Source organism: Canis lupus, chromosome X, assembly GCF_048164855.1.
Source record: "Canis lupus baileyi chromosome X, mCanLup2.hap1, whole genome shotgun sequence".
Lineage (NCBI taxonomy): Eukaryota > Metazoa > Chordata > Mammalia > Carnivora > Canidae > Canis > Canis lupus.
Window position 1 is genome coordinate 85,788,993 of NC_132876.1, and position 8,539 is coordinate 85,797,531.

An 8,539-nucleotide genomic window follows, 5' to 3' on the forward strand; every position below is an offset into this window, starting at 1 on the left:
TATTAAAAATATCTTTGAAAAACTTTTTGGGGACACCTGGGTGGCTTAGAGGTTGAGTGCCTGCCTTCCGCCCAGGGCGTGATCCTGGAGTCCCTGGATTGAGTCCCACATTGGGCTCTCTGCATGGAGGCTGCTTCTCCCCCTTCCTGTGTCTCTGCTTCTCTCTGTCTCTCTCTGAGTATCTCATGAATAAATAAATAAAATCTTTAAAAGAAAAAAAAGAAAAACTTTTTGGAATAAAGACATTTTACGGGATCCCTGGGTGGCGCAGCGGTTTGGCGCCTGCCTTTGGCCCAGGGCGCGATCCTGGAGACCTGGGATCGAATCCCACGTCGGGCTCCCGGTGCATGGAGCCTGCTTCTCTCTCTGCCTGTGTCTCTGCCTCTCTCTCTCTCTCTGTGTGACTATCACAAATAAATAAAGAAAAAAAATATTTTAAAAAAAAGACATTTTACAAATGCTGAAGGAATTCATTACCAGGAGACTTACTCTACAAGAAATGTTAAAGTCCGTAAAGCAAAAATAAAATAATAATACACAGTGGAATAAAGAACACAGGAAATGATAACATGGAAAATACATGATACTATTTAAATTTCCTTAAAAGACAATTGATTATTTAAACAAAAATAATAAAAGAGTGTAGAGCTTATAATATATGTATAAGGGAAATGCATGGAGACAATATCACAAAGACCAGGAGGGAAGAAATGAAAATACATTATTGTAAGGTTTTTATAATATGTATGAAGTGTATAATATCATTTGAAAGTAGACTATAAAAGTTAAAGTTAAATAAATCCTAAACTATTAAAATAGGTAATAATTTGACAGTGGAAATAAAATGGAATAATTTAAAAAATTAATCAAAAAGAAGGTAAAGAAAAAGAAAGAAGAAAAAAGCTCAGATGGGATATTAGAAAACAAATAACAAGATGGTAGATTCAAATCTAACCATATTAATAATTAAATGACATGTAAAGGTATGAATTCCTCAATAGAAAGGCAGAGGTTATCAGGCTGAATTAAAAAAACAATATCTAACTATAGTCTTCCCATAAAGATGCGAGTAAGTTAAAGGTAAAGGAGAGAAAAAGATATACTATGCTAACAGTAACCAAAAGAAAGCTAGAGTGGCTATATTAATACTAAACAAAGTAGACTTCCAAACAGAGTATATGACCAGGGATAAAGAAAGCCATTTCATCATGATTAAGAAATCAATTCATCAAGAGAACTTTACCATCTTAAAAAATTTATGCACCTAATAACAAGCTTCAAAATACATGAAGTAAGACTAATGAAATGGCAAAAAAGGAAAAGGTAAATTCACAACCATAGTTAGAGATTTAAATTTCCCCTCTCCAAATCACTGATAGAATAAGTAGCTAGAAAAATCATCAAGGATATAGATTTAAACAACATTTTCAGCCATCTTGACCTAATTGACATTTACAGAGCACTCCACCCAACAATAGCAAAATACACATTCTTTTCAAGTGCACACAGAATATTTACCAAGATAGACCATATTCTGGGCCATAAAACAAGCTTCAATAAATTTTAAAGGATCTAAGTCATAAAAAGTATGTCCTCTGACCACAGTGGAATTTCCTTTAGAATCAATAATGAAAAGATCTCTGGAAAATCCCTAAAATTTTGGAAACTGAATAACACACATCTGGATAACCCATGGGTCAAAGAAGAAATGAAAAGAGAAAGTAGAAAGTATTTTGTACTGAATAAAAATAAAAGCACAGCATATCAAAATTTGTGAGATGTCAATTCAGCAGTAATTAGGGGAGAAGTTTATAGCACTAAATACCAGCATTAGAAAAGAAGAAAGGTCTGAAATCAATGACCTCTCTTCCACCTTAAACCACTAGAAAAAAGAGAAAATTAAACCAAAATTAAACTGGAGAAAGTAAATAATAGATACCAGAGAGGAAATCAATGAAACAGAAAAAAAAAAAAAACAGAAAATGATAGGAAAAAAGTCAATGAAACCAAAAGTTAATTATTTGAATAGATCAATAAAATTGACTAAACTCTAGTCATACTGATCAGGAAAAAAAGAGAGAAGACACAATTACCAATATTACAATTACTAGAATGAAATAGCAGACATCAATAGAAAATTCTATAAATATTAAAAGGATAATAAGGGAACTTATAAACAATTTTATTCCATGATATTCAACAATCTAGATACAACTCAAGAATTGCTTGAAAGTTCATTAAAGAAGAAATAGATAATGTGGATTTCCTTGTATCTCTTAAAGGAATTGAATTTGTAGTTAAAAACCTTCTCACACAAGAAAGTTTGGGCCCAGTTAGCTTCACTGGTGGATTTTACCAAATATTTAATGAGGAAATAATTCTAATCTCGCATAAACACTTTCCTAAAATTGAAAACAGTGAACTATGTCTTAGTTCATCCTGTGAGGCCACAATTGTCCTGATAACAAAACCAGACATTACAAAAAAAAGAGAAAACCACAAAACAATATTCTTCATGCACACAGGTGCAAAAATAAATTCAAAACAAATTTTAAAAAATAAAATCCCACAAAACGTACTATATATAATGACCAAATGAGACTTGTCAAAGTGAAGCAAAGTTGGCCTAACATTTAAAAAAGCAATGAACTCTGTTCATCATATAACCAAACTAAAAAGAAAAAAATATGTGATCACCTGAATTGTCCTAGAAAAAGGTTTGACAAAATCTAACACACATTCTTAAATTTAAAATAGTAAAAAAAACAAACAAACAGCAATTTAGGAATAGAAGGAAAATTCTTCAACCTGACAAAGGGCATCTACAAAAACCCTATGGCCCAAATCATACTAAATAGTAAAAAATGGAATGTTTTTTATGATTAGGAATAAGACAGGGATGTCCATTTATACTACATCTATTCCACTTGTAATAGAAGTTCTAGACACAGCAATAAGGCAAGGTAAAGAAATAAAATCATCCAGATTGGAAAGGAAGAGGTAAAACTATTTTTATCTGAAACACGATCATATATGTAGAAAATCTGATGGGATCTACAAAATAAATCTATTAGAACTAATAGGTGAATTTATTAGCAAAGTTGTAGAATAAAAGGTCAGCATACAAAAATGAAAGCATTTTTGATATGCAGTACTAGGAATAATCAAAAATTGAAACAAAAAACAATACCACTTTACAATAGCCTCAAAAATATTAAATACTTAGGGAAAAATATAACAAAAGATGTGAAAGGCCTACATATAAAAGACTACAAAGTATCTCTAAGAGAAATTGAAGAAGACCTAAATAAATGGAACAATCTACTGTGTTTATGGATTGGGAAACTAAATATTGTTAAGAAATCAATTCTCCCCTAGTTAGGCTATAGATTTAATACAATCTCATTGCAAATTTCTGGAGACTTTGTGTAAAAATTGACAATTTGATTTAAAAATTCATATGTATATGCAAAGAATTTCAAATAGCCAAAAAAAGTTTAAAAGAGAACAAAAAGCATGGAAGATTTACACTATTTTACTTCAAGACTTATTATAAAGCTAGAGTTATCAGTACAGAATGGCATTTGTGTAAAGACATGCAAATAGAAACAGAATAGAGAGATTAAAAATAGATCAACACATATATGGTCAATTTTTTTCTAAGTGCTAAAGCAATTCAGTGGAGAAATGATCATCTTTTCAACAAATAATGTTGGAATAATTGGATATCTATATTGGATATTCATATCCAAAAAAACCCCTTCAACCTATATCTCATATCATATACAAAAATTAATTCAAAATAAGTCATAGGCCTAAAGGTAAAACTTTTATTAAAAATATAAACTTTTTAGAAAACAAATTTAGGAAACAGCCTTCATGACCTTGAATTGGGCAAAGATATCCTAGATGTGACACTAAATGAATGATCAATAAAAAATCAAATATTGATATATGGAACATTATCAAGGTTAAAATTTCTACTCTTATTAAGATACTGTTGAAGAGGATGAAAAGACAAGATGCATACTGAGAAAAAAATCATATATGTGATGTCACATGTATTCTATATATGTATATATACACACACAAGAATTTGAATACAGAATGTGCAAAGAACTATCAATGCTCCTTATATATTTTGGATACTAACCTTTTATCAAATATGTCATTTACAAATATCTTCTCCCATTCTGTAGGTTGCCTTTTAGTTTTGGTGATTGTTTCCTTCGCTGTGCAGAAGCTTTTTACTTTGATGCAATCCCAATAGTTTATTTTTGCTTTTGTTTCCCTTGCCTCAGGAGACATAACAAGAAAGGCATTGTTATGGCTGATGTCAGAGAAATTACTGCCTGTGCTCTCTTCTAGGATTTTCATGGTTTCAGGTCTTACATTTAGGTCCTTGATCCATTTTGAGTTTATTTTTGTGCATGGTGTAAGAAAGTGGCCCAGTTTCATTCTTTTGCATTGTAGCTGTCCAGTTTTCCCGACACCATTTGTTGAAGTAGTCATTGTGGAAGACTGTATGGAAGTTCCTCAAAAAATTAAAAATAGATCTACCATATGAGCCAGTAATCACACTACTGGGTATTTAGCCAAAGAATATGAAAACACTAATTTAAATTCAAAAAGATATATGCACCCCTAAGTTTATTGCAGCATTATTTACAATAGCCAAATTATAGAAGCGGCCCAGGTGTCCATCAACAGATGAATGGATAAAGAAGATACAGTATATAGAGACAATGGAATATTATTTCACCACAAAAAAAGAATGAAATCTTGCCATTTGCAACAACATGGGTGGATCTAGAGAGTATTATGCTAAGCAAAATAAACCAGAAAGAAATATGCGAAATGATTTCACTAATATGTGGAATTTAAGAAACAAACCAAATAAACAAAGGGGAAAAAAGAGACAAATCAAAAAATGGACTCAAGTATAGCAAACAAACAAATGGCTACCAGAGGAAAGGTGGGTGGGGGAATGGGTGAAATAGGTGAAGGGAGTTAAGTACATTTATCTTCATGAGCACTGGGAAATATATGGAACTGTTGAATCACGATACTGTACACTTTAATATAACACTGTATGTTAACTACACTGGAATTCATTTTTTTAAAAAAATTATTTATTTATTCATGAGAGACATAGAGAGAGAGGCAGAGACATAGACAGAGGGAGAAGCAGGCTCCTTACAAGCAGCCAGATGCGGGACTCATTCCCAAGACCCTGCCGGGATCACGACCTGAGCCAAAGGCAGACAACCACTGAGCCACCCAGATGCCCCTGGAGTTCAAATTTAAAAAATAAAATAAAATAAATTTCAAAAGAAACTTTAAAAAAGAACTCTCAACACTCAGTAATTTTTTTAAAAGACCCAATAAAAAATTAGGCAAAATATTTGAACACACACTTCAGGAAGATATACAGATAGCAAATAAGCATGTAAAAAGATGCTCAACATTATTAACGATTAGGGAAATACAAATTAAAACCACAATGAGATACCGCTATACATCTATTGGAATGAATAACATTAAAAAGACTCACCACATCATGTGTTCAGTGAGGATGTGGAGCAACTGGAATTCTTATACACTGTAGTGGAAACACAAAACCACTTTGGAAGAGTGTGGCAGTATCTTGAAAAGTTCAACATACACCTACCATGTGATGCAGCTGTTAACCTTTAGGTATTTACCAAAGCAGAATGAAAGCATATATCCCCACAAAGACTAGTACATAAATGTTTACAGCAGCTTTATTTATAAAAGTCAAGAACTAGAAACAGCTCTAATGTCTCTCAACAGGTAAATGGATAAGTAAACAGTTGTATAGCCATACAATGGAATATTACTCAGAAATAAAGAAAAATGAAATATTGATACACCCTACAACGTGAATGAATTTCAAAATAATCCTGCCAAATGAAAAAAGCCAGATAAAGAATGAGTACACACTCATTTATGATTCTACTTATATAAAATTCTAGAAAATGAAAAACTAATCTATATTAACAAAATACAGATTAGTGGTAGCATGAGGATAGGTTTTTGTGAGCCGAGAGTTTGACAGGAAGGAGAGATTACAAAGTGATGTGGAAAAATTGTTGGGGGTGATAGATATGTTTGTTATCTTGATGTGGCTAGATGTTGATGGTGTCATGGGTATATACATACGTCAGAACCTATCAAATTATACATTTTAAATATGTGCACTCTATTGGCATACCAATAATACCTCAATAAAGCTGTTAAAGAAAAAAAAGGAGGAACAAAACTCACTGCTCTAGGGACACCTACATTGCTCTGTGGTTGAGCATCTGCCTTTGGCTCAGATCATGATCCCGGGGTCCTGGGAGAGAGCTCCCGCAGGGAGCCTGCTTCTCCCTCTGCCTGTGTCTCTCATGAATAAATAAATAAAATCTTTTTAAAAAATACCTCACTGCTCTATAGCATCTCTCTTCTAATACAACGGATGTCGTGCGTGCCAATATATATTTCTCCAATGGTAACTTTACAGCATGAGGTTGTAAGCTCCTTGAGGGTAGGGATAGTGTTTCATCAAGATGTAGGGATCTCATATATGGCCTTATGAGAAACAGGTTACAGTGAAGTGCTTTTACCACCCCTAGTCCTGAGAGGGTGAGCAGAAGATGTGCTTACCAGAGCCTGGACTCAGAGAGCACTACGTGGAGAAGGCTGTGACCTGTACGGGGATATGGTCAACCTCAGCAAGCCTACAGTAGGAGAGCTAGCTTCAGTTAGCTGAAGTCATCATTCCAATATGCTGCTGATGCTTCCCGGTGGACAAACCCAGCTGGAAATAGAGCACAAGAAAGACCATATGGTCTATACAGGTCAGTTTCTTGAGACAGCAGGGCACAGAAGAGTGGAGATAAAAATGGAGATACACAGGGTAGCTAGAACCATGTTGAACTTGTGCTCACTTTGCAAATTCTTCTTGTCTGATTGATGAAATGTCGATTTAAGAAAACTTGACAAAACCTGATATTCTTCCTTAGAAGAATGACTGTGCCTTGGCATTTGAAAGCACTTCTGTTTTCAGACTGTCTTCAAATTCAGTTGGCAGTTCTTTTCTCACTCTTGCCTCCTCTGCCCTTCGAGTTCCATTAAAATTATGACAAATAAGAATCTTCCAAAATTATTCCTTGATTTTTTCCCTAAACTCTTCTTCAGAGCACAGATGTTTAGGTGAAAGTAACCTTTGGTTAGAGCTCTAATTTTTTAAAGTGTCTTTCTAAAGATGTTTCCATATGCAAAAAAAAAAAAATATTTGGGAAGCTCTGAATTAAGCAAAACTAAGTCAATTTATGCTGAAATTTCTTAGTGCTCTTAAGATGAGACTGTACTTGATGACTCTCCTAGAATAGGTAAAAGATTAACAAAGCTTATCTGACCAGAATTTTTTTTTAATTTTGAAAAAATTATGCTCCATGGAACTCACTGTGAGAAACACAAGAAACACATGAACAAAGAGGTCAATGGTGATCCAAGGACCAATCCATTCCTAGATAAACAAAAGAGGATAGCAATTGCCAGGGTTCTGGTAAGGTGAACTCTGGATGAGGATGTAGGGCAGGGTCTTGAGTGGGTAAAGGCAGGTCCCTGGATAGGTGCTGCATCAGCTGTCAGTAAAATAAATTCACAACTCCAACATGAAACTTCATGTTCCAGGCTTAATCAAGAGTGAAGCTAGTTTTGGGGTTTTTTTGGCTAATCCTTGGAAAAGGAAGCAGGAGATACACCTTTGACAATAGTGGTCAGAAGACAGCAAAAGCAAGGAGATAATTATTTTATTTCCTATGAAAGGTAGGTCCCAAATTACCAAAATCTAGAATATTTCCTTGGCAGTCTCTCCATCTGTTCTACCAGACATCCATAACTACGTGAAATAATTGTTAGACAATGCTTAGTATTCTATTAATTGATAAGAATTAACTGAAGTGTTTTTAAGCAGTCTATTCTGTAGCAACTATGGAGACAAAGAAAACACCCCCCACCCCTGACAACACACACACAATCTCTACAGGTAGGATGCTCTAGGTATATTTTGAAAGATAAGACTTGATTGAATGAGACTGCATGTGAAAGAAGACAATATTAAATCAAAAATTTTGATTGAGGTATAATTGACAAATAACATTATATTAGTTCCAGGTGTACAACACAATGATTTGATATTTTTTATATAATGCAAAATAATCAGTACAATAAGCCTAGTTAACATCTATCATCATATATGGTTATACATTTTTTTCTTGTGATGAGAATTTTGCAGATTTACTCTCTCAGCAACTTTCATATATGCAATACAATATTATTAACATAATCATCATGCTGTATATTACATCTCCATGACTTCCTTATTTTATAACTGGAAGTTTGTACCTTCGACCCCCCCTTAATATATTAAATCAGATATGTTAATGTTCTACACCAATACAATAAATTATGAGTTACACATTATAGGCAATTGGTATGAAAGATATTTTGGAAAGGAGAAAGCAACATG

The 8,539-nt window shown here is 33.5% G+C and overlaps 1 long non-coding RNA gene across 1 annotated transcript; it reads right to left on the reverse strand.

Annotated features, from left to right (window-relative positions):
• Positions 1–5,553: 5,553 nt before the first annotated feature.
• Positions 5,554–7,370, reverse strand: LOC140627729 (uncharacterized). The gene is made up of 3 exons (XR_012026344.1): positions 6,954–7,370; positions 6,670–6,823; positions 5,554–5,602 (listed from the first exon to the last, which is right to left on the reverse strand). It is a non-coding gene; the product is annotated as an uncharacterized lncRNA (long non-coding RNA).
• Positions 7,371–8,539: the final 1,169 nt, after the last annotated feature.